Source organism: Ambystoma mexicanum, chromosome 6p, assembly GCF_040938575.1.
Source record: "Ambystoma mexicanum isolate Mex_15411 chromosome 6p, UKY_AmexF1_1, whole genome shotgun sequence".
NCBI lineage: Eukaryota > Metazoa > Chordata > Amphibia > Caudata > Ambystomatidae > Ambystoma > Ambystoma mexicanum.
Window position 1 is genome coordinate 1,427,090,053 of NC_090935.1, and position 27,394 is coordinate 1,427,117,446.

The window sequence follows — 27,394 nt, forward strand, 5'->3', positions numbered from 1 at the left end:
GAGCCTCGCCTCATAACAAAAGAAACATTGATTTTCCAACCTAACCAAGACACTGCTCGGTCGTTATCACCCTCCTTGTGCCACAATAAGAATATCCAAAGCTTTTAAAAGATAAGAGAACACAGGAAGCACTCTCCTCTCTGATTTGCATCGAGTAATTCCCTCGCCACAAGAACATCAGTAATCACAAATACTAACAGCACAGGAGATCTCCTTGTTTCAACAATACCATAAACATCAACAGCACAAGTGATTTCCTTGGGGTGCCGAACTAAGAACCCTAGCAACCAACACAAGGCAGGAGACTGCAGGGGCTTTCTCCCCTTTGATCCTGCCCACCCTACCCCATACTAACGGAAACATCACCATTGAAAGTACACTACAATAACAACGAAAATATCAAAAAACAGGAGACTGCAGGGGCTCTCCCCCTTTGATCCTGATCAGACCTCTGTGCTACAGCAAATACCCTCCAGCGACCACCTGAACTAACCAGAACACAGGAGACTGCAGGGGCTTGCTCCCCTTTGATCCTGTCCTAGGCGCTGCATCAAAGAAACTGACGATCCAGCTCATCACCCTGGTCTGCACTGTTACATCTAAAAGCGCTCACTCGATCTTGAATTTACCGGAGCACAGGAGACTGCGGGGGCCCATACCCCTTTGATCCTGTCCCGGGTGCTGTAACAAGGAAACCGTGACCAATAACAATCTCTCTAGCATCGCACTAAGAGACTCACTCACCTTGAGATGCGAACTGGGACATTCCCAATATCAAAACTTGCAAAAGTACTAGAGATGACAGGAAACCACCTGTCCCCCTCGACGCAAAAAAGAAACAGCCCATGCGGCCAAATACAAGGCTTAGAGGAAAGCTTCACGCAGACCCCTCACAAACAACAATGGAACAGGCATTCCAAAAGAAGAACCCTAACAAACATCTCACCGAAAATCGACCAAGTCAAAACGTCTCAGAACCACAAATCCAAGAGAACGAAATACATAAACAGCCTGAAGATATGGAACAGATCCTCTCAGAAAGTCAAAGCGAACCCTCACCACAATTAGAATGTGAACAAACTAAAGACCTGGCACAAACAAACCAAGGAAACTCAAGCATTCAAGACTTACAAATCCCAACCACCTGGGATCAAACTGGAAATCAGCCAACAACAGAAAAAAACAACCAATCCAACCAATCAACCTGCAAAGCCCACACAGAGGATAATGAAATCGTCCGAGCTAACAAACAATCAGACATGCAACTTGAAATAAAAGGCACAAACAGAGCGAGATAACTGCAAAACCAATCCTTGCAAAAACCCAGCCTATTCCGTCAATGGCTGCTGCCAACGATCCAACTAGAGACACAAGACCAAACAAAACGCCAAATCTCCCATCAGCTGAAACATCAACGACTACCCAGAACCAAACCGACAATGAAGAATCATGTAAACAATCAAGCCGAACGAAAACCCCGGCAGGAATGACAAAAAAAGAAAAAGCGAAACAGGCAAAACTACAGTGGTTACAAACCCACACTCCTCAAAAACTATTAAATGAACCTGCCAAGCACCCCTCGAACACAGTGACAGGGAAGGCAGCTCGTCTATCTTTAGACATCACTGAAATAGAATCTATCATGAATAGTGCAGAAAGAAGGAAAGAAATCTTCGGCGAGCCAAACATCTGGCAATTCCACCCTGCACTTCGACGCCACTACCAAAAAATTCTAACCAACAGAACTGCGAATCTCATGAAAAACAGAGTTCACGCGGAGAACCACCACACCCTTTACATCTCAAGATAAAAACACAACCCAATTTGAGTATGACGTGGAAGAATCTTTTCATACGCCGGCGCAGGAAAATGCCATAAACTACTCAACCCCAATATCTGGCGCCACAGGAAAACACTTCTCTCCAAACGTCGACAACCAAAACCAGAGACTTCCAACATCAATGTTAGAACTACAAAACATGTTGCTGGCAGTGGTGTCCCAATCCATGGTACCTTTCCTGAAGCTTCATGAGGCAATAAAAGATAACATACGAGACCAAGCCACTCCCCTGGCAATGATCCACACCAAGCAAATACACACAGAAGATTACATAAACACAATTGGAAAACGTTTAGACTCTGAAGCAGAACAGTCTCGCATCTGGCAACAAAGACTTTGAGACAGCACGAGGTGATAAGGAAGAAAAGATTCAACTACAAAAGAACTCATGATTTTACTCAGAAATCAACAACAACAAATGCCCTTACCGCAGAACACACCAAAAGAAAACACAGCACCTTGCATGATGCCAGAAAAACTGAATCTTGATCAAGCTAGATCTACACCAAGCAAACCTTCAACGTCTTCATCGACCCAAATGACAAATCCATCAAACGCGTGCAAAGAGAAAACAAAACCGACAAATGACTCAAAAAACATGTTTGGCAATGACACTTTCGGGATCTTTGCTCCAGCAAAGAAAACTGAAAAAGAACCAGCAAAGAAACCCCCCAAACAAACGCAAAAGCAAACGGGATCACAAGCATTCCTCCGAAACCTGTCAATACCGAAGCTTGTCCCAGAAAACACACTCAAAAATTCAGCCACAGAAAAAAACACCTAAAAACCAAGCAAAGAAGTTCATAACGAAACATCCGGACCCATCAGTACAAAATCTAAACAAAAAACCAGTAGCTGCAACTGCGCTAATACACAAGGATCAAAGCTCGGAATTAGACGATCTACTCAACTTAACGCATGAGGACCGAATGGCTACTCCAACCCCACTACAAACCAGCCAAACAGCAAACCTTACAGATTCACCACCACTCCTACAACAAGGAGCTTGCCGAAAGGAAAAGGGCACTGAGAAACACAGTGCGGCAACTGACAAAAAAAAAAGATAAGGAAACATTCGCCAAAATAAAAGCGGCCAAACAAACCTACAAAAACTGGATCAAAACGCACAAGATGATGCTACTACAAGCAGATGCAGAAGCAATCTTAGAAACGTATAAAACACACAATCTCCGAGATCTATGGAATCTTCTGAACAACAACGCAGAACACCAACAAAAACTGACAGGAAATGTGACAGAACATCAATGGATTGAACACTACACAAAAATATACAAAGCCCGGCCATCAGATACTGGAAAAAATTCACAAAGACAGAACACAAAGTGGACAGTAAGCTGCAGCTATCAAGAAATTTTTGAGATGATTCAAAAACTCAACATATCTCGTGCTCCAGGCCCTGATGGGACATCGAACGCAATGATAAAGAAACATCCGCACTCATGGGCGAATCTCATGAGAAACATCATGACACTCAAACAAGCTCAATCAGATACCTACATCATGGAAAACTGCCACCATCGTACCCATTCACAAACACGGTCCGAGGGACGACCCGACAAATTTCCGCCCAATTGCGTTACTGGATCCCTTAGGAAAGCTGTTTGCATCGATTCTTTTGAAAAAACTCAATCAGTGGGCAACTGAAACAAAGCGTTTTGCAACAAGACAAACTGGCTTCAGCCCAAATGTCGGAACAAATATCAACTTACTACTGCTAAATCTGATAAAACACGAAGCAATCCATAACAAAACAAAAATCTACGCGGCTTTCATAGACCTTCACATGGCCTTTGATGGTATATCCCGGGAAAAACTTTGGGATAAACTTGAAAAATGGGAATGCCCTAACGACATACTAGGCCCAATCAAACAACTTTATTCAAACACATCTATAACAATAAGACTTACAAGAAAAAGCCACACAACATCAAAAATAAAAGCCGAAAACGGACTAAAACAAGGATGCCCTCTAGCAGCCACATTGAACAATCTTTTTACTGCAGACATCGAGATTCACCTACAGTCCGATGCCCTCAACCCCCCAAAGATCACTCAATACCGGTAAAAATCATGACATATGCGGATGATATCATTCCCCTGGACAAGACACCATCAGGTCTACAAAACAGCCTCAGTCAACTAAGCCTCTACATGAATCTCAACGAACTCACCATCAATACAAAAAAGACAAAAATCATGCAACTGTCCAGACCGACCAATAACAACGGAAAACAACTAAAAATCTATCTAAATGACAACCAGCTTGAAGAGGTAACAACATTCAAGTACTTGGGCATCCATATAAACCAATCCAAATCTGAAAAAGAGTGTACTCTGAAACTGGAACAACGGATTCAATCTCTGGCAAGACAAGGATGTGTGATCCAGCGCAAATTTGGCAAATACTCTTTCAAACCAATAACCACATATTACAAACAAAAGGTGATTCTGACAATAGTCTATGGAACAGAATCTTATGGAAACAACTAGACCTATACCGCAAGCTCCTCACCGATGAGAAAACACCAGCAATTCAAATCTTGAAGTCCCATGACGGAGCAATGAACAACACAATCCTCGCTAAGTGAAAAGACAATTTGGAGCAACTTATGAAAACAGAAGAAATTTCACATGAAATGCTCACGCTACGCCCTCAACATGCAAAAATAAAAATAATGGAAAATGACTGGATAAAAACCCTCAAGGAAAAAACAAAATACACCCTCAACTTACAATGTGAGACAGACATCAGATCCATTAACGAATTACCAGCCTACCTGACCATCTTTCCTGATGCCAAAATGCGTGCAATATACTTGAAAGTCTGAACGAACACAATACCAACACGCTTCTATCTAGCCAAAACCAGACAAATTGCTTCAACAGAACATTTCTGCCGCTTCTGTTCAGACACCCAAAAATCTGAAACACTCCTCCACCTACTAATGGAATGCAACGATCTCTCAGAACAAAGATCCAGATTCGGCAGCTACTATAAGATCGGAGAGCAAACGATGGAGACAGAAGAGAGATGGATGGAAATGCTTAACGGCAGATCGCAAAAACTGTAATAAGTTAAAAAGAAACCTTGGAAAACTTGAGACAAATGAAAAGTTTGAAAAATAAAACTATAGCATTTAAAAAAGTTAAAAAAAGTATTTTTAACTCTTTTCTATGGTCCAAACCGCGTTTGGCCCAGGACAGTGGCCAGTGCCTAAAATGACCATGCCACACATTCCTTTGTTCTGTCCTTTGACCACTTTGTCCCTTTGCCTTCCCCAGGTCGATCAGACCTGGGAAATGCCTTATTTGGTCATGCAGATTCCTGCGCAAACCGAAGCTTTCGCAGGCTTTTGCATGCCTTGTGTGTGTACGCCGCCCAGATGTGGGCTGGAGCGGTCTAGGTCCAATACAAATCCTGGGTGCCAGGATGTCTGGTGTGCTGGGATGACTGGGACCACTGTGGTCCATGATTGGTCCACGTCTGCGATGGTAGAATGTGAGTAGATCACCCATTGGATGCCCTTTGTTTTGGCGCAAAGCAAACTTTCGATATGAGAAGGCACTCTAAACCGATTCCAGGTCGATCTTCTGAGTTCACACTGAACTTAGTAAAGGATTCAAGTATCCTGAACCGAAGAAACAGATCTGTGGAACCGCTGGTGACCCACTGGAAGGTTTGGCACCCTGACCCCGCTGTTGTCCCGTCAGAGCTCCTGTTTCTCATCGATCACAGAAGGCCTGCAAGGGCGCATCGACCCTTTGGAGTAGTGGGACCAACTACTCTCGGAACCTCCTGCAAACAAGCCTCTTCGGACGAGTTCCTGGGCCGCCCAGTGAACTGACCAGCTAGTATGGGACCTTTGCCTTGGAACCACCGCAGTCTCGAGTTTCGACTTGAGACTTTGGGAACTGTGGGCTCTTGGTAGAAGGCACTCTCCCGCCGATTTTCATACACCTAGCATTCCTAGGTCTGGAATTAGGAGAGGCCGCCCGAACCCGAGCCTATGCGGTACCCGTGTAACCCACTGTGGTGACAAGCTTTGTGGGTGCCTTGCTGATGTTCCCCCCCTGTGCCCTAAGACAAGCCGCAGTGGAACTGGCCTGATCCCTTCACTAGAAGCAGAAAAAACACCACTGTCCCTTCATAGACTGAGGTACTGGAACGCATCCCCTGAAAACCAGAGGGACGCACAACTGCGGGACTCGAACCTGCGAGCGAACTGGACTTGACTGGCCAAGTTTGGTCCGGATCGCAAAATTGCGGTGCCGTAATTAGCGCCTTCCCCATTCCCATAGAGCCCTATGGGCAGAAATGGGAATGGAGAAGGGCAATGGCGGAAGGGGGATTTACCGCCCCTCCAACCTTCGAATGCGGCGGTAAATCCCCTTTCCGCCAAGGCGGTGCCGGTATTTTACTGGCATGAGCCATGGCGCTAATAGCGCCATGGCTCACCGCCTACCGTGTAATGAGGCCCCTAGTCTTGACCGCCGCCAATGCTACTTTGATTGGCCTGGCTTGTCCAGAAGGTTACCCTGTTCCAAGAAACTAGGCTGGCCTTCTGAACCTCTGCCCACCAGGTCAGAGTTCAGAAATCCATCTTAACATCTTGTGTGCTCTTTACAGGAATAGAGGTGGGACAACACCTGTGAGAGAAAGGAAGGGAATAGTTTCTTACCTGTAACTTAATTTCTCCAGCATTGGTATCTTTCATGGATTCACATGCTTAGAATATTCCCCGCCGACAGGCTGGGAACCCTCGGTACATGTATAAAGACGTTTTCCACAAGAAAAAATGTTGACACTTTTGTGTCCTGTCTATGTCGTTTTGGGGCGCTTGCGCCTGCTCCAATAGGACCTAGCGGTATAAATATCCCCGCCCCCGCGGCTCTCTTCAGATTTTAACCCCCCCAAAGTAGTATGGGGTATAACTGTTTGCATACAGGGGAGGCCGCGGGCGCATGTGAATCCATGAAAGATACCAATGCTGGAGAAATGGAGTTACAGGTAAGAAACTATTCCCTTCTCCAGCATTAGATCTTTCATGGATTCACATGCTTAGAATAGAGTGTATAGCAGTGCTCCTAATTTGGAGGTGTGTAATGCAAACCAATATCATCATAGCCACACATGCCTTTTACAATGGAAAAAAAACTTTCAACCGTTGTATGTTAACATTAAAACACACATTAAGATACATTGATAGAAGGATATACCCATGTAGGGGGCTTACCTTACTGAAACAGATGATGTAGAACTGCTCGTCCCATCTGTATATCCTCTGCATGTTGTTGCTCGAGGCAATAGTGCCGGGTAAATGTATGTGGCACCGACCAGGATGCCGCTTGACAGATATCTCCCAGCGGAATCCCGGACCATAATGCCGCCGAAGACGAAGTGGATCTCTTTGAATGGGCTCTTGGACGCTTTTCTAGCGGCTTCCCTGCCTTCGAGTGGCAAAAAGCAATCGTCGACGAAACCCAACGAGCAAGTCCATGTTTTGAGATTGCTTTTTGTTGCGAAGTGACTTGCAGGCTTAACTTAGGTTGTATATTAGGTTTATTCAAGACACTTCTGTTACAGTTACATGAAAGTAAATAGAGGAGTATGGAGTATAATCAGCACTGGCCCCATCACCCAGGCAGGGGAGCTCTAACTGCCTGCCTCAGTATGGAACCATCAGATCAGCATTCCATCATTCACCCAACAACATTCCATATGACATCACACACTCAGGAAGTCACAACGTAACACATCTCCTTCCTCTACCAGACTCACCCACACAAACACAAAGCAGTCACAACAAGATATTTTACTGAACCCGTCTCAAACACGCATCTAATACCAAACCGAAACAGACACACTCACAACGACACCACACTACTCACCCATTCAAACACCCAATATACTCAGCCTGTTGGGTATGACCTACTTAGCCAATACATTAAAATACTGCAGAAAAATCTGAGACACTGGCCAGACATCCCAAACCCATCTGTGCACCCGGCAAATGACCACAGGCAACCCAATGCAGATTAAATAGAAACTGATATGTCATGCCCCACAAATTAGGATGAAACACAGACTTTAACACAAATACACGTAAGAAAAAATCACTACAGAGGCGCTACCTCCTTTAAACAATTGTGGAAACAATCTGACATGATATCCACTGAGGTACCTGTCCTACTCTACACGGGCTGAGGCGCTACCTCACGCACATCCTTATGTTCCACAAACCTGAGGCGCTATCTCCCTCATATACACTTGTGTCCATACACATTAGAGGCGCTACCTCTTGCTAACACAAATCGTGACACCTACTGGAGGCGCTACCTCCCTCATATCCACTTACGTCCATGCACATCAGAGGCGCTACCTCTCTCTAAAACTATTCTGAACATATACCCGGAGGTGCTACCTCCCTAAAATACCCTAGTGACACTCAGCTAAGAGGCGCTACCCCACTAAAACTAATAGTCACCCTAACTGGAGGCGCTACCTCCCTAAAATATCCATTGAGCCACGCTCATCAGAGGCGCTACCCCATCAAGCGTGACCCAAATCAGAGGCGCTACCTCCCTAAAATACCCTAGTGACACTCAGCTAAGAGGCGCTACCTCACTCAAACTAATAGTCACCCTAACTGGAGGCGCTACCTCCCTAAAATATCCATTGAGCCACACTCATCAGAGGCGCTACCCCATCAAGCGTGACCCAAATCAGAGGTGCTACCCCCAAGTACTACCACAGTGTCATTCACATCAGAGGCGCTACCTCTTACTAATACTGAAGGTGACACATACACATCAGAGTCTACCTCTCATTCCTTACACAATGCCATTCTCATCAGAAGCGCTACTTCTGCATTTACTGCTTGACCCATACCATCATCACCATATCATCATCATGTCCATCCTTGAGCATCTATTTCACTTCCAACTTTAACTGAATCAGGCCAAGACATTTTGCATTACTAAAAGCAATGTATTAAAATCTAATATCTTCGTCCTAAAAGTCCATGGTCATCTTTTGACCCTATGATATAACTTTGTTCCTAAAAGTCCATGTTGCTTAAAACAACCTAAACTCCTGAAATTCCTCAAGAAATTATACTAGCACATTCTTCCAATTATACGACTCATCATAACAACACAGGCACTCCTTACTTTTTAGCAAACAACTTTGACCTGTATGTTAAAATACCATTAAACTTCTAAAAGTCCATGGATAATCCGTACCCTTAACCTGCTTTCAGCTATCTCACAGCATCTTACCCGCAGTTCACCTAATAAAAAGGATACATGTAGCCGTGACTTTGCTTGCATTTTCCTCCTTAACTCTTTTGCTGTGCAACAAACAAAATCCTGCAATGCGCCATCACAACGCTGCATCTCGACCATGGGCCCCAAGTCTTCGATGCCTTACCGTGCAGCTATAAAACCTCTTGATTCTATTGTGGGATGCTACGTCTTTTGTTATGGAACTCCATGCCCTCTAGACTCTGTTAAAAATGCTGCCAGACCTCACTGCGTGACGACGGCGGCGCGTCACGCTAGTGCAGAACAGTTTTGCCTAGATACAATTGCTGCGTATCGAAACGAAAAAGACTTTATTCCCTTTCCGTACCATGTCAAGCCTCTTTTGGATGGCTATTCATTGCTCTTCATTTTTTTAACTCATCCGTGCAATAGCAGTTCGCATCCGACGCTCTCCGGGTGCCGCTACGTAGCACTGTCACGTGATACGTTAGTACCTAGAGGTTCTTTTCACAAGCTCTGCAACGCATCCTGTCATCATTAGTCAATGAATCATCACGTATGCGCTGCACCTCTCATCATTACGCACTTTAACATCATCCTTGAACAGTCAATCCTTCGAACGCTACCCTCGCGTTCCTTTTCATCACCAACACCCCAGGACGTTCAGTGACATCATCATTTCTACTTCAAAGCCGGCACCTGACGGATCTCTCCGCTACCAACCGCCACACACGCACGGTGAGAATGGTGACTGTTACTTTCAGCACCTATCGATTTCAACACCCTGTGAACAGCGCGTAATAAAACACTTCTTAGCAAAATGGTCACTTCTTGCTCCCTCAGGACTTCCCGTTTTCTCCTCCTAAATTGTAAGGAGACTTCACACTTGGAGTGCTATGGGCTCCTCATTGCTTTTACTCCTGGTATCTAGCGACCCATCAGGACAGACAGTGTCCACTTGCTCCCCTATTGATTGATGGCACTGTCATTATTGCTTGGTGGCTGTCAATGCTCAATGTCCCATTACCTCGCTGTTTCCTCCTGTCTACTGCACCCCCCGCAGCAGGCTCCTTCATCTTCAGCTCCTTCATTTTGTGCGCAGATTCTTCTCTCAAAACCTCTTCGTCGCCAATGTTGCAAAGTGACTTGCAGGCTTAACTTAGGTTATATATTAGGTTTATTCAAGACACTTCAGTTACAGTTACATGAAAGTAAATACAGGAGTATGGTGTATAATCAGCACTGGCCCCATCACCCAGGCAGGGGAGCTCTAACTGCCTGCCTCAGTATGGAACCCTCAGATCAGCATTCCATCATTCACCCAACAACATTCCATATGACATTACACACTCACATTTGGCAGACTAACACATACAGTCACTATATAACACATCTCCTTCCTTTTCCAAAGCCACACACACACACACAGGTAGTCACAATGTAACACTTTTCCCTTTGCCGAAGGGCCATAGGCCACAAATAGTTGTTTTGTATCTCTAAAATCTTGAGTACGATGGAGGTAAAACTTTAGGGCTCTTTTCACATCCAATGTATGGAGAGCAGATGAAGGAGTTGCGAAGAATGTCGGCAGCACAATAGACAAATGCTTATGGAAGACAGTTGGAACTTTTGGTATGAAATGAGGATTGGTTGCCAATACCACTTTGTCTTTGAAAAATCTCAAATATGGCGGATCAATGACTAACGCCTGTAGTTCCGAAAGTCGTCATGCCGAAGTAATAGCCACCAAAAAGGCCAATTTCCACGATAAGAATTTTAAAGATGACGACGACATAAGCTCGAAAGGAGCTTTCATTAGTTCTGCCAGTACCAGGTTAAGACTCCAGTTCGGAGGGAACTTTTTAGTTGGGGAAAAGTGTTTAACTAACCGATCACTAAACAGTGGTTTTGAATGTCTTTTACGAGGGAATCTTGAAATGGCTGCCAGATGAACCTTTATCGAAGAAAAAGATAAACCTCTTTCCGCTAAGTGCAGCAAGTATGGAAGGAACTGTTCCGGAACGATATTCAGGGGTTCCAGTCCTGGCTGATCCTTACACCACATGCAGAATCTTCTCCACTTACATGCATAAAAAGTATTCGTGGATGGAGCCCGCGCAGCTTGTAAAATTTGACGACAGTCCGATGAAATGGTTAGAGCTCCAAATTCTGAGAAGTCAGGAGCCAGGCTGTCAGACTGAGTCTGTCCGGATTGTGATGCCACACTGCCCCCTTGTTTTGAGATAGAAGGTTCGGAATCTTCTGGAACCTCAATGGTTGCGCTATCGATAGCTGCAGCAGGTCGGAGAACGACGACTGTCTCGCCCAATAAGGGGTCACTAGGATCACCCGACATGGGTATTTGTGTATCCATTGTAGAATTCATTGAATGAGTGGAAACGGGGAAAACGCGTACACAAACTTGCCCGTCGACGGGAAAGAGAATGCTTCCCCCAGTGAGTCGGGTTCTGGCCACCTGCTCACGTACTGTGCGCACTTCTTGTTCTCTCTCGTCGCGAAGAGATCCAGGGAAGGGTGGCCCCATTTTCTGAAAACATTCGCCAGTTGTTGGTCGTTCAACTCCCATTCGTGCCGCTGATTCATCTCTCTACTGAGAGAGTCCGTCTGTACATTTTTTACTCCCGGCAGGTGGTAGGCCAATATACTTATCTCCTGTTCGAGAGCCCAATGCCATATTTCTTGAGCTTTGGTCGAGAGAGTCCTGGAACGAGTACCTGCCTGCTTTCTCAGGTAGAACATTGTCGTTGTATTGTCTGTCAATATCCTTACGACCGATCCTTTTATGTGCGGTAAAAAGGACTTGAGGGCCCAACGTACCGCCCTCAATTCCAGTACGTTGATATGAAGGGTTGCCTCTTCCGACAACCACAAACCTTGCGCTTGCAGGGACTCCAAATACACTCCCCATCCAGTCAGAGATGCATCGGTCACCACTGTCATTTGAAACTCTGGTTCCTGCAGGGGCATCCCTCTCGATAGATTTTCGAAGCGTTGCCACCATTGCAGTGCTCGCAGAAGCTTGTTGGTGATAGTCAATTTGTCTGACCAAAGTCCCCGACTCTGGGACCATCGGTCTGCCAGAAATTCTTGGATTGGTCTCATGAAGAGATGACAATTGTTTACTAAGGGCATACACGACGCCATGGCCCCTAGTAGAGACATATATTTCCTTACCGACATCCTGGTGTTGACTTTCCACTCCTTTGCCAGGAGCCTGAGTTTGTGAACTCTCTCCACAGATGCCTTAACCAATCCTGACTGTGCCTCGAACTCTGCACCCAAAAACACAAAGTTCTTTGAGGGAGTTAAGGAGGACTTGTCGAAGTTGATCGCAAAGCCTAACTGTTGCAGAAGTTGCATGGTGGTCTTTAGACTTGCTTGCGCTATTATTGGAGACGACCCCCTTACCAACCAATCGTCCAGGTAAGGGTAAAATGATGACCTTGTCTTCTTAACCAAGCTGCTACTGGAGCCAAACACTTTGTGAATGTCCTGGGAGATGACTTTAGTCCGAATGAGAATACTTTGAATTGATAGTGGGTTCGTCCGACTACGAACCTCAGAAATGTTCTGTGTCGTCGACGCATTGGTATATGAAAATATGCGTCTTGCAGGTCTAACAACGCCAGAAAATCCCCCGGCTGGATAGATCGGATAACTTCCTGAAGCGTAAGCATCTTGAACTTCAGATTTTTTAGTGTCTTGTTGAGATCTCGAAGATCTAGAATGGGGCGCCACTTGCCATTGGGTTTTTTGACAACGAAGTACCGGGAGTAAACTCCCTGACCTCTCTCGGCCACCGGGACCAATTCTATAGCCCCTTTTTTTAGCATAAGCACCACTTCTTGTTGTAATATTTGAAGATGGGGTTGCACCGAAAACACAGGTGGAATGTGCGGTGGTATGCTTTTGAACTGCAACGAGTGGCCTAGTTTCACTGTGTCTAATACTCACCGGTCTGATGTTATTTTCTCCCACTCGTCGACATGGCGAGACACTCTGTCTCCCAGGATGTCCTGAAGCTTGTCATTGTTGGGTCTTTGCTTGTCCTTCGTGGACGAAGAATAACCTCCTCTTCTTCTTGAAGCTTGAAAGTCTCGTCCACTTTGAGCCGTTTGGGTAGCTCGCCTGTAGCCTTGAGAGGAGTATGATGGCCTACTGAAGCCCCGGTCCCTGGATGACACAAAATGGGAATTTCCTGATGCCCCTCTAAAGGGACGAAAAGAATGAAAACTTCTGCCACTTTGAAGGGCTCCAAGAGAGCATGCTGTGTCCGAGTCTTCGTTCATGCCTTTTAAGGCCTCATCCACTTTCTCCCATAATAATTGTTCTCCTTCAAACAGCATATCGAGCACTTTATATTGTACTTCTGGTCGAAGGTTCGTACATTTGAGCCAGGCTTGCCTCCTCAAAACCACTCCATTTTTTATATGTTTAAAACCTGATTCCTCCAGGTCTACGGCGATATTAATTGAGTGGTTCAACGCATCTTCCCCCTCACGCACCAGTAACATAGCAGATTTTCTATGCTCGTCCGGTAGATGTTCCAGTATGGAAGGTAAACAATGCCACATCTCTCTGTCATATCTCGCCATAATAGCTAGAGAGTTGGCTGCCTTCACCGTCGTTGCTCCTATCGACAATACCTTCTTGCCAAAGACATCTTGCCTCCTGGCCTCGTTGTCCGGGGTGGAGGGGGGGTTGTACATTTATGTTGTGACCTCGCCTTTCTTGCAGCAGCTGCCGATACCACCAATTCCGGAGAAGGCTGAGAAGACAAACATTTTGGAGTAGACTCAGGAGCTTTAAATTTCTTTTCCAGTCTACCTTTAACCGCAGGCTCCAAACACGGATGACGCATGGTTCGTAACCCTTCTTGCCAGACGTGGTCTAAAATGGGGACCGAAAACACTGACTTCCTCCTCTTCCCCATATGATCAAACAAGAAGCAGTCTTTCTTTTCCTCCTCCTGGGCCAGGCCAAACTCGGTACATGCTTTACCCATCATTGTGTGGAAGGAACCGATGTCATCCGGCGGTGATGGTTGCGCCGGACTTCTTGGAGCTTCCATCTCAGCCTCCGACTCCCATGTTGGGTCTCTTGAAGGGGATGATGATATGTCTGAAAAAGACTCTCCTAGTTCCGACTCGGACTCTGGTAGTTCTCCTTCCTCCGGGTGTCAGCATGGCGGATCTTCATTAACCGGAAGGGCAGTTGGTACCCTGGCTATTGACTGGGGGGCTGTACCTGGCTCGTCGTTGGCTGGCGTAGAATGTACCACTGCCGGAGCACCAACGTGAGGCAACTTCGCGTCCAACCGACTCAATAGAGTATGCAATGTGGACAATACCTCTAAGGACAACACCGCCTGGGGATTCAGTAAAGGCGTTGTAACTGGGATACTTCGCTCACTCGAGACCGTCAACGAGTTGAGCTCCTGTAATCCAAGCTCTGTTGGACCAACCACCGGTTTACGATTATCTTCTACGGATGATATGGAAAAGGCCGTTGCAACAGGGTCTCTGGTAAGATCGGATCGTACACCTCGGGCTGCCAGCCCTCTGGAGGGGCCACCGTCGACGATGCCAACTTCTCAACAGTCGTCGTCGTCTGAATCGACGGAGCTACTGCAGGAATACTCTGTGTTGATGTAATGAGGGCGTCGACGATCGAACTCCCATCGACGACAACTGCGGTTGTGGTGCAGAATCCTGAGGCGTTCTAGCCTTTTTTTAGCTTGACTTATGCTTCGATGAATCTCGACTCGAGGATGACCTATGATGGTCACCTGAGGAGGTCTTTAACCGATCTTTTCTCTCCTTTTTTGACGAGGAGGAAGAAGACGAAGCTTTTCCTTTTGATGACGATTCCCTTGTAGAATGTTTCTCAGAGGAACGTTTCTCCGCCGAACGTGGCTTCTTCGCCGCCGGCTTTGCAGATACAGAGCAGCGGGGGACCACCAGAGATTAAGCTCTCGAGGCCAAACTATGTGTAGAGCCTACCTCCAAGGGAGGGTACGCTCCCGCTCCCTCATTCAGCCACGTCACCAGACGTCTATTTCGGTCTTTCAGGGTCTTCTGTGAGAAGCCTTTACAAATTTCACAACTGTCCGCCGAATGATGAGGATGGAGACAATACAGGCAGTCCATATGCCCATCTCCCTCGTAAACCTTTTTTAATGCGCATGGAGCACACGGACGGAATAACGCCTTCCCAGACATTGGGAAACAAAACGAAAATCAACCTTGTAAAATAGCAGATAACACGAGGTGATCCCACTACTTTGGAAGACGGTTGAAATCTGAAGGGAGCCGCGGGGGCAGGGATATTTATACTGCTACGTCCTATTGGAGCAGGTGTAAGTGCCCCAAAACGACATAGACAGGACACAAAAGTGTCGAAATTTTTTCCTGTGGAAAACGTCTTTATAAATGTAACGAGGGTTCCCAGCCTGTCGACGGGGAATATTCTAAGCATGTGAATCCATGAAAGATCCAATGCTGGAGAAACACTGTGTCTGGTACAGTGGTGTGATAAGAAGGTATTGTAAGCACACCTGGCCAGGGGTAGATTCGCGAACACGTCTTGCTTTATTAGTGTAATAACAACAAAGATATTGTACGATTGTTTGATTTACATGCTTGGTTTGTCCATTGCTCCAGGGGTGGCTTGCAGTGGTGAAATTCAGACGGACTTCCAGGAGACAAGAAAATTACATTCAGAAGGAAGACACACATTGTGGTGTCCCCACCCATGATAATGGTCCCTGGAAGCGTTCTTAATTTGTGATTCACAAAGGCACATGGAAGGGTGAAGATGGCATGGCAAGTAAGGTGACAAAGTGAGCCCCTTTCCTAAACAAGTCAACAATGTTCCACATCACTGTTTGCCTCTGGACTTTTGGGGGGTTGTGATGAAGCCCACAGAGCAGATCTGCTAATGTCTCCCTGGAATGGAAAGGAAGTATAACAATCCCATTGGTTTGTTGTGCAATTTTGGTTCCGACACATATACACACACATCTTTTCAGTTACTCCATATTATCATTTTGCATAGTGTCCCGCCATGCATATCTTTTTACCTTCCGAAAAAAAACCATAATGGCCTGCATATGGTGTAAGTCCTGGCAGGTTGTCTGTCTCTCATGCAAAGCTATAGCTTATTTGTATTTTATCATTTGTATTTTATTAAATGTATAGAACGCCTTTCGCCAAAGGCAAAGCCTATCATGGTGGATTAAAAGTCCTTGTGACTCTTGATGTGACGGATGAGCTACCAGGACAGACCTTGGTCTGGTGGGGGGTGTAGGTTTTGCTAAGTACCTCATCATGGGAGACAAGAGAGGTGATTTTCTATGCTGCGATGAAGGGGATTCCAGTGGGATTGTCAATCTCTTATTTTATTGTTTAAAGCATGTACCTAGCTCTAGAGCAGCGGTGCGCTGTAGAGTGTGGGCAGCCAGCATTTGGACTGGCATCTTTTAACAGTAGCGCAGTACTGTGAGGTCTGTGCGTCGATATGTGCGCCCATTGGAACTAGTCCAATGCAAGAAGTTGATCCAATGACTGTCGTTGATTCATGGTTTTGGCTGTTTTTAAGAACCCCAGGTTACAATAATCTAATCCATTAGGACAGTGATTCAGTGTTGAGATCCTTCAAGAAGGTGCCTTCAGGCCACAAAAGCACCCTTGATAGCAAGAGGTTCCTTCTTGAATATACTGTAGTTCCTCTCCGCTGAAGTGAAGTATGAGAATGGTAAGCAATGGTGTGAGTTGCCTATATAGCTGAATACTTTTTTTCCAACAGTGACCCTACTGCATAATTGGTTGCATTGGCCACCATGTAGACTCGGATCTGAAAGGCTCAACACAGGGGCAGTGGTTAATAAGGGCTTGAGGTTGCAGAATTCATTTTGATTTTCTTATTTCACGATTCCGGGCCTCAGTTCGTTCTGTGGCCGGTGACCCATTTGGGGACGTTTGCGCCTCCAGTGGCCTGGGAAACAAGGCGGTCTGGTAACCATTATGTCACGCCATGCAACATCTCGCTCCCCGAAGAGGTGGAGCTAGCATCCCTGATGGAAGCATTTATGGAGACAACGAGCGGAATGCAGTGCTCCACAACGTTTTGGTGAGTACCTTGTGTTTGAGCTTGTTTCCCTTGTCTCCTTGTTCCCTTCTACCAGGTGCCTGTTTTCCTTCCCTTGGGTTCGTCGCTCCTGCAGGCGACCTTCTGTTGACCATTCTACGCAGTGTCTGTTTTCATCTGCCTGCTACACTACTCCGTTCTGGCGGATCGGTTTTCCCTTTCTCCTGGTGTACTGCTTTCTTCAGACCCTGGAACTCTGGCGCACCTACATAAGGTCCTTATATCTTCTAAGGGTTGTCAGCAGGGAAAGAAGATTGGGTTTCATTCTTAATTCTGTTTTTTGTTGCTCCTTTGAGATACTGCGGTTGTCCTTTCTGCTTATTTGCTCTTTAGGTGGATTGCTCCTGTTCATCTTGATCGATTGAGACCCACTTGGTGAGTGGACAGGAATCATCCCACAGCCGCTGTTGCTTGGGCACCTGCTCCCAACATCTTTTTCTAATTGAGAAAGACACCCTTTTTCAGCAGTGTTGTGGGGGGGGGAGTTGGAGCATTCTGCTATGAAGCACTAATACACATTTGCATATTTCAGGAACCTTTGGAGTTCCTTGATTTTCTGGGAGACTGCCTTACAAGGATAGCAGAGATCATTAGTGGATAGGTAAGCTATCATTGTCTGATCAAACAAATATTTAGAATGTTTTCATATAGACGTTATCTCATAGTCCTTGGAGCACCTCTGACCTGGCTCTGGCAAGCGGTAGTTGACTACTGTGGCAAGTCAGGATCAGAAGACAAACAACTCATTGAGGGTCATTACGAGGTTGGAGGTAAAAAACAGTTTATACCGGCATGGAGCAAATACCGTGTCCGTGTAGGTAAGAGCCCGCTAATAGTGGGCTATTACGAGTTCACGTGCACGAGCATCATGGAAAGCGTAGACAGCACTACCGTTGCCGTCCTCCCCTAAATAATGTGACCGGCATCAATGGATACGGCATTAGTAGGCTAATAAGCGGAACCGGAAGTAGCGCCATTGCGCCGGAACCGGAAAGAGCACGGCGTCCATCTTGAAAAACCCGATCCATTGCCATCCTCACTACACAGCACCTGGAGCCTAGTTCCAACTGCAGAAAAAGACCATCACCAACACCATCATGCCTAAAGCTGTAAAAAAAGGCGCATCCCACAGCGCAAAGAGCACTTTACAGAGGACGAGATGAAAATGCTCGCCGAGACATTGGCAGATAATGCAGAGGTTGTGTTTGCCAACAACCTCAAGAGAGAGGCACAGATAAAGAGGAAGGAGATCTGGCAACTTGTTGCCCAAAAAGTCACTGCTGTAGGGAACACCCCCCGCACAGTCAAGGATGTGCGCAAACGGTGGGACGACCTGCGCCTGAGAGTCAGGAACATAATTGTCGGCCAACCGGAGCCAGGGCCTGGCTACTGGCGGTGGTCCCAGCTCCCCTATCAAGCTAAGCCGGTGGGAGGAAATCTACGTCAACACTACTGACATCGAGGCAATAGAAGGTGTCGGCGAGGAGGAACGTGGGGCCACCTCATCGGTGGATGGAGGTGAGTATCCTAAGAAAACACTTTAATGCAAAGTATGATGATAGTCCACCAATTTGTCTGTCCCAAGAGGCATTGCATGGCCCATTACATACACATGGACACATCCCTGCCTAGATGCCGTCCTCAGCACTGACACGTCCACATGCATGCAGCATGGCAATGCCATACCTGAGATATGAAAACGGGATTAGTCACACTGCAGGCAGTCCACAATAGAAATGCATGTCACACAGCATACAAAAGCTCCAACATGTGTGACCCTGACGGATGCCTGCATGCTACACCCATATAGCAAGCAACGGGATAGTCAAAACTCCAATAGCTAATCCCCTCTAATGTGTACAACAGCAATAATACCAATGTATGCATGATGCATGTAGAACCATCAATGATGCCGTCCCTCTCTCGGTCCCCCACAGGCTCTGATCCTGACAGCGAGGCCCAGCAGCGGGGAAGAAGGCAAAAGGCCTTCGACATCGAAAGGGCCAGCCAAGCCACGACAGGCACAGAAGGGCCAGACATCACAGGATGCCATGGCTCTGGTGCCGCTAAGGGCCACTGCTACAGTCCCCACAACAACTGTGGCCCCTGCACAGGAGACAGTGGCCAGTGGGGCCCAATCAGCTGAGAACAGCTTGTTGGGGAGGCGGCAGCCACGGCACTCCAGTAGGACGACGATGCGCAGAGCCAGGGCCAGGTGTGTGTCCCTGTGGAAGATGATTCTTCTTTGGACTTACCTGCCATACCCAGTCCGCCACCATCACCCCAGGTCACACCTCTATACTCCACCTATGACAGTACACAGGAGCTGTCTGGAGGGGAGCCAGGGCAAGGGAGCATGAGCCCCACGGAGTTACCACACGACTCTGCAAATGTCACACATGCAGCATCCACCTCCAGTGGTGGCCGGGGTGGTGTGCCGCTAATGGAACATTCGGTGCAGCGCCAGGAGGAGCTCACTGCCCTTGTCAGGCAAGGCAGGAGGGGCGGGACAACACTGCCTCCCTGAGACAGGCAATTGACGCCAGTACCACGCGGATCTGCGAGGAGGTGTCTGCTCTGAGGCAGGTGCTTTCCCGCATAGCGGATTCCATGGAGGCAGAGTGTACTGCCCCCAGACTGGAGCAGGCGGGCACCACATCATCTTGCAGCTCCACTCAAACCAGCCCCCTTCGCCGGTCAGCGCGCACCTTGCGTCGATCAGACATGCCGCCACCAGGTTCGGGGAGTGGACCAATGTAGATGGGGCAGCCTGATGAAGGCAATAGACTCAGACACCAGCAGCATTTGCTTGGACACCATGGGCCTCATTACAACTCAGGCGGTAAGGGGTTTACGGCGCTGTAAACAGCGCCGACCCTTACCGCCTGAGTACGAGGTCCCTTAGCGCCATGGCGGATTTAACACCTGCTTTTAGCAGGTGTTAAAATCCATGGCGCTAAGGGACCATGGAGTTAATTACGCCACCGTAATTTACGGTGGCGTAATTAACGCCTTCCCCACTCCCATTATGCCCTATGGGGCAAAAATGGGAATGGGGAAGGGTAAATGGGGATTGGGGACTTACTGCCCCGCCAAGGTCGGAATGGGGCAGTAAGTCCGCCAACCACCATGGCGTAAACGTAGTTTACGCCATGGTGGTAAAGTCACGGCCCAGGCGGTAACTTACCGCCTGGGTCGTGATGAGGCCCCATGTGTGGGGGAGTTGTGGGGGGAGAGGATGTGTGGGGGAGTTGTGGGGGGAGGGGGGAGAGGGTGTGTGGGGGAGTTGTGGGGGGAGGAGGGGGAGGTAGAGGGTGTGTTTGTGGTGGAGGGTTTGAGCACATTGTTTAATTGTTTAACAGTTTAATACACCCGTTGTGTGGCAGAAACAATACTTGAGTGGACATTCCTTATTGCATATGTGTCATTTATTGCTATACAGTGCATAGTGTACATGTACTCCCACACCCAGTGCCCTCGGCCCCACATTCATTTCACCCTCTGCACCCATGTGTCTTAGAAATATTGTCCAATAACAGACTGGTGCACAGCAAGTCCCTCCTGTGCAACGGCACCGCAATGGTGTGCGGCCACATCTTCTTCATCCCCTTCATCATCACCTGGTGGTTGCAGTTCAATGTCAGGGGGCAGGGGCATGTTCCGTCGGATACACATGTTGTGCAGCATGACACATGCCATGATGATCTTGGCCACCTTCTCATACCTGTAGAGGAGTGCCCCACCGACCGGCTAAGACAGCGAAAACATGCCTTCAACAGGCCAAAGGTCTGCTCGATGACCACATGGGTATGGGAACGATTGTAGTCCTCCTTGTGCCTGTTCTGCGGGTTTCGGACAGGTGTGAGGAGCCACGGCTTCAAGGGGTAGCCACTATCACCTTCATGGGAGCAAAATAAGGTTTGTGTTAGTCGATTCATGATGGACAGCTGTACTTATCACACATGCCTGCAGATATTTGTTGGTCTCATGCACATGTCCTTGGTTGTATGCACACATTTTTCATTCCCTCAATGTGTGCTGTGCCATGGTCTTATGGTGTGCATTGCATCTTCAAGATGATACACGGTGTACACTGCCTTGATGTTGCTCATGCATTGTGGACGCATACCGCTGTGTTTATGATATATATGTGATGTGTAGTTTTCTGTAAGAATTTCTGATTGGCAGCGTTGGCAGTAGTCTTTCCATTATTTGGCATTCAGTGCTGATTATTCCCATGGTGACATGCTGCACTACTGTGGTAGTGGCTCTGTGGCAAGCAGTGGATTCCCTTGGTGGTTTTGTTATGTGCACTCTCATGGATGCTTGCCCTGTGTAGTGATTTGCTGCAGACATTTACATTTTGAAAACTCACATCATGTTGCTGGATTGTGTTACGGAGGGTGAGGTCCGACGATGGGTGGTGCACGTGTTGTGGGATGGTTTTAAGTTTGGCATGTTGTGATAGGTGTGCAGCTTACTTAATTGCTATGGGAATTGGTAGTCAGATTCAGTTTGGGATGCTTTGGGGCACAGTGTTTTGGGATATGCACATCGTGCTGTCACCACAACAATGACACCATGGTGGTGTGTGCATCTCCCCCCCCATTTCACTGCCATGTGCCTGTCATGCTACTTACCCAGCAGCCAGGCACGTCGTCCTGCATGTCGCTCCATGTAGCGTGGTAGCATGGAGTTGCGCAGGACCATTGAGTCATGAGTTGATCCGGGAAATCGGGCACAATGTGTGATGATCTTGCTGGAGTCACATACCATCTGTACATTGATTGAGTGATATAGCTTACGATTGCGGTACACCACCTCTGTTGCATGCAGGACCACCAATTCCACATGGGTGCAGTCAAATGCACCAATACAATTTGGCATGCCTGCCAGTGCATGGAAACCAACTTTTGTGTCAAAGATCTCCTGGGGAGTCCGTGGTAGGGATATGTAGTCCCTCGTGTGCTTCAGGAGGGTATCCAGCACTTGGTTCAGCATGCGAGAAAATAAGGGTTGTGATATGCCATGCATGTGCCCCACTGTGTGCTGGTAGGTGCCTGTGGCCAGGAAGTGGAACACAGACACTACCATCAGTAGAGATGGGATGGTGGTGCGCATTTCAAACAGGCTGACAATGTCGTCATGTATCATGTCCACAATGGTGGTGATGGTGTCCTGGTCCAGACGGTACAGGGTGTGGATCTGCTCAGGGGTTAGGTTGAATGGACTGGCTCTGATGCTAGGGATTGGGGGCTGCCTGTGTGGTACCACTGGCTGGACTGGTGGGGCTTGCTGGGCCTGTCTCACCCTCCTTCTCCTCCTGCGTCTTCCTCTGTGGTGCCTGTTGTTGTTGCTGGTGTAGCAATGCAAGCATGTCCTCCAGCCACAGTATTGCTACTACAAGTGGAATCATTTTGGTGTGGTGTGTGGGTGTGCTCCTTTTGTGCTGGCCCAGACTCCATTGCCACCACCTGTGCTGATTGTGTACACCTGTGGCAGTTGGGGGAACACTGGACATTGCTGTTTGCGGGTGGTTCGCGATGCCGGTATTGCCGGCATCCCGGTACGCCTCATTACCGCCTTCATGATGACGGTATTTGCATGTCCGCCTGACTTGTGATGTCCTCCTGTTAGCGTCATCCCGCTATTGCCGGGCCTGAGGGCTTCTTGCCCGCGCGCATGCCGGTACGGGGGAGCACGCTATCAGCGGTGGCGCTAATATCGGCTTGTTGGGTCAGAATAGCCATAGCGGTATGCGGTGCCGGTAATCCCTTACCGGCATCGTTTTTCCATTACCTCCAACCTCATAATGACCCCCATTGTGTTTTGTAATGAAAGGCTTTTATTTTGGTGTAAAAACCTGGGTCTAATTATACCACTCTAGTCCCCATGCTAAAAGAAAGAAAATAGTCCAAAAGGGTGCATGTCAGGATGTCATACAAAGGTCAAGCTGCCTCAGTCTACAAACCTTATGTTTTCATTTTTTGTCTTTTTTATGACTTTATGATGTTAAGACTAATCAATAGCCCTGATTTGAAAAAGATCCTTGGAGGACCGAAACACGTGTCATCAACTTTAAGGGCTATTTTCTGAGAAATAAAAATAATTTGCAAAAATCGGGCGCAGTCTCTTTCCAGGTTACTTATACCTTACACTATTTTGCAAGGGGTCTTGTACTTGGCTAAACACCAGACCTGGTGAGACGCGACTCCATGGACTTAATGTACTGATTGTACCAACTACTTTCATTGTTCACCACTATAAGATGTCGCCAAGATAGACCAAACCTTCCAAGCCAAGGTTTTTGAAGTACAAACCTAACTAGCCTGATCCTAAACCTACCAATATAAAATAACAAGAACTACAAATGAAAATATTTAAGGGTCTCTTCCTGCCAGATTGGCTGTCTTTTGGCCTGCACTGCACTGTCCCAGCTTGTCACCAAACAATAACTCTGGGTCGTCTGCCCATCTTACATTCCAGCACATAGGTTTCCGTAGGGTCTCCCACCCGTGGTATGAGAGAAAAGTGAATGTCTCTAGGCCTCAGGGCCTGTTGCTCAGTTCTACACAAAATAAAATCTCTTCAAGTTTCTTTGGATAGCCAGCTCTCTCCAGACTTGTATCGGAAACCCTTCGGATCCTACCCTCCCTGGGGTCTCGGGTTTCACCCGCTTTGTGGAATATCCACTCTCTCAGCTCAGCTTGGGCTCTTCAGACTCTCAGCCCCTCTCATGCTTTTTTGTCTCTCACCCTGGCATGGGTATTCAGATTATTGCACTGTCCCTGGCAACCTATTGCCTGAGCCCTTCTAGAGCTCTTTGCAGTCTCCCTCTCTGGCATCGAGAATATGAATGCCTGCCCTGCCACAGGTTATATGTTGCATCAGCCCCTCTTGGATCCTTTGCTTCCTCACACAGGTTTGATGTATATGGTATCACGCCTGTCTTGTGCTATCTGATGCCTCAGCCCCTCGTGGGCCTTTTGATGTCTCACCCCAGCTTGAGGATGTGGATTCTACCCCTGTGTCGTGTTACCAGATGCCTCAGTCCCTCTTGGGCCTGTCACTTTCTCATCCCAGCTTGGGGCATTTCTGGACCAGTCCACCCTCCTCCCGGTTCCCTAAATGTACCACATGCCTGGCTTGCTGCACTGACCTTACTCAGGGGAGGCAGCATTGTGGTTTCGGTTTCTCTCTGGACTTCTGCGTCGGTGTGCAGGCCTTGGTGCTTCCAGTTAGTTCCTGACAGGACTATGGCATCGGTTGCAGCAAGCACCAGTCAACCACGTTTTGGGCGGTCGCGTGTCTTCTCACTGTGGTAGGGCTGAGATTATCCAGTCTCGGGCTCTTTGCAGGAAGCATCGGTCCACAGGCTGACTCACACCTCCACGCCTTCTGCATGAGACTACTTTGTGACTCTGCATTGAACTCGGATAGGCCCTCCTTTGCAGGCTTGCGCATTGCACGCCAGGTTGCTCTATGGCTATCCTTCGTGTCAGTCTCATGGGGCCTTTATATCCATCTCCAAAAGGAGATGGAAAACTCCACTCCATTGGTCTTGTGATGGCAATAGTACATGGTTATAAACCAAACCAGGTAAAACATTCCCACAGTGACTTGGCGCAATTACCAAATAACCAATGAATACATTGGGCCAAATTACGGGTCCGGCGGCCTGACCTCCTGGTGCCACTGGCTCATTACGAGTCAGGATGCCGGGAAGTTAGGCGCCGTTAAACTTGTAAATCCCCATTCCCATGGAGTCCCAGAGGACTCTATAGGAGTGGGGACACGGAAACACTGGTACCGTTGCTAACGGTGCCAGTGTTTCCGTGACGGGTTTGCCTACCGTGACCGCTGCGCCCTGCACGGCCAGACCTGTCGGGCACAGCGGCTAAGGGCAGGCAAACACATAGTTTGCCGGTCCTGAAACAAGGGTGCCGGTGAGCTTACCAGCACCCGTGTTTCCGGACCAACAAACTTGTCATGCGGCCCATTGGCTTCCTGAGACAAGGCAGGGTGACACATTTCCCTGCTAAGGGATGGCCTGTCCTCTAAAGGGAGGCAGGGGATTCACCCCCAGTGCAATACCGCTTTCTCTGTCCCCTAGGGGGTGTTAGGCATCAGGGGTCACCTACCAGTCCCAAAGGGAGTGGCTTCCCCTTGGGGAGAGGGGACAAATTCCCGGGATTCGTCACATACCACTTTTATTACTTTGGAGCCCTGCTCTAAGCGGTCATGGTATACTGACTGAGGAAGTCAACATTGTCTTAGTCTTCTCCCTTCCGGTATTCCACTGTGAAGCAGAAGGGTTGTAAGTCCAGAATCCTTCTCGTCATTGTTAAGTTAGTGTTGTTCTTTAAGTACATCCATGTTAAAGGGGAATGGTCAGTGATGAGCCGAAATTTCCGTCCTGTCAGGTAATATCGCAGACTGTTGATGTGCCAGGGCCAGGGCTTCTAGCTCCACAGTTGCATAACTTTGCTCCTGAAGGAACATAACTTGAGGCTGGTATATTGGACCCAGTGTTCTTGACCATCAGAGCAGCTCCTAAGCCTACCTTGGACACATCAGTCTGCAAAATGCAAAATGAATTCCCAGTTAAAACCGGGCTATTTTATAATAGGCTCATTGCAGAGGATGCGTTTCAGCTCATCAAGGCTGCTCTGGTGATGTTGCGTCCAGAGTGGACATTCTTATTGGGCTAGGCATTTTTCAGCGTATCAGTAAGACTGGCAGCAATAGTTGAAAAGTTCCAGATAAACCGGGGGTAATACCGAGCTAATCCTAAGAAGGCACAGAGTTCCTTCTTGATCTTAGGTGAGGATATTAATGTCACGTCCTTCGTGGTAATAAACTTAGCATTCCCCGGTCCCTCAACCAGTTCATATATTCTTCGCATGAGGTAGTTGTCGAAGATGGAGATTGAATTCAATCTTCAGAAAGCAATTAAAAAAACACCAAGAGTGTTCTGGGTTAGCGACTAGTACAATAGGGGAGGTCAAAGGAATTTCAGAGGGCTCAATCACGCCCAACTTTAACATTTTTGTTATCTCTTCTCCAATGAGTTTCCTTGAGCCTTTTGGGATTCGGTACAGTTTCAGGATAACCAACTTCCCAGGAGGCGTTCTAATAAGATGGAAAGACTTTTTAACTCTCCCTGGTTTTTCAGAAAAAACCTTGTGGAGCTGTGCCAACAAATCCTGAAGTCTCACTGCTGGGTTGGGTGGAAGTTCCTGTCAATAAGGCTATGGCAATCCTCATTTCTCACTAAAAGACTGACCATAGTGACAGAGCCGGGGTGTATGGGGTCTGCCATCCAGAGCTTGAGAAGGTTCACATGATATATTTGTGTCTTTTGCCTTTGGGAAGGCGGGGAGATCAGGTAATTAAGTGGGCCTTTACGTTCAAGGACCTTACATGGTCAATGCCACTTGGATACCATTTTGTTTTCTGAGGTTGGCAACAAAACTAATACCTGATGTCCAGTGGAAAAAGACCTATTGACAGCCTGTAGTCTGTATGCATACTTCTGATGTTCGTGAGCCCAGGAAATAAAACTAATAAAAATCTCTCTTTATGGTGGTCTTGTAACTTGTTGGCAACGTCAGATATCGGCAATGGGGCTTTCTCCCTCTCCTCCCAAATTTCCCTCAACATGTCGAGGATGACCCTGGATTCTAGACCATCTAGAAATTGAAATGGGACTATCCCAAAGAGGCTTGAGGAGGTTTTGTGATGGCAAATAGGGCCCATGGTATCATCAGATCCCAATTTTTCCCATCAGCCTACACCAATTTTTTTTAGTATTCACTTGAGGGCCTGATTGAAGCGTTCTACCAGACCATCCGTCTGAGGGTGGTACAGGGAGGTCCTAAAGGTCTCGATGTTCACTAGCTCCTTACTTCCTTCATAAGCCAGGACATAAAGGTAGTGACTTGGTTGGTTAGAATTTCTTTTGGGAACAAACACTCGGCATAGAAAGGGATCACATGTTTTAGTATGTATTGAGTCATATTGTTCATCATGAGAAAGGCCTCTGGATAGCGGGTGGAACAGTCGAGAATGACAAGGATTTACTTATTGCCCAATTCGAAT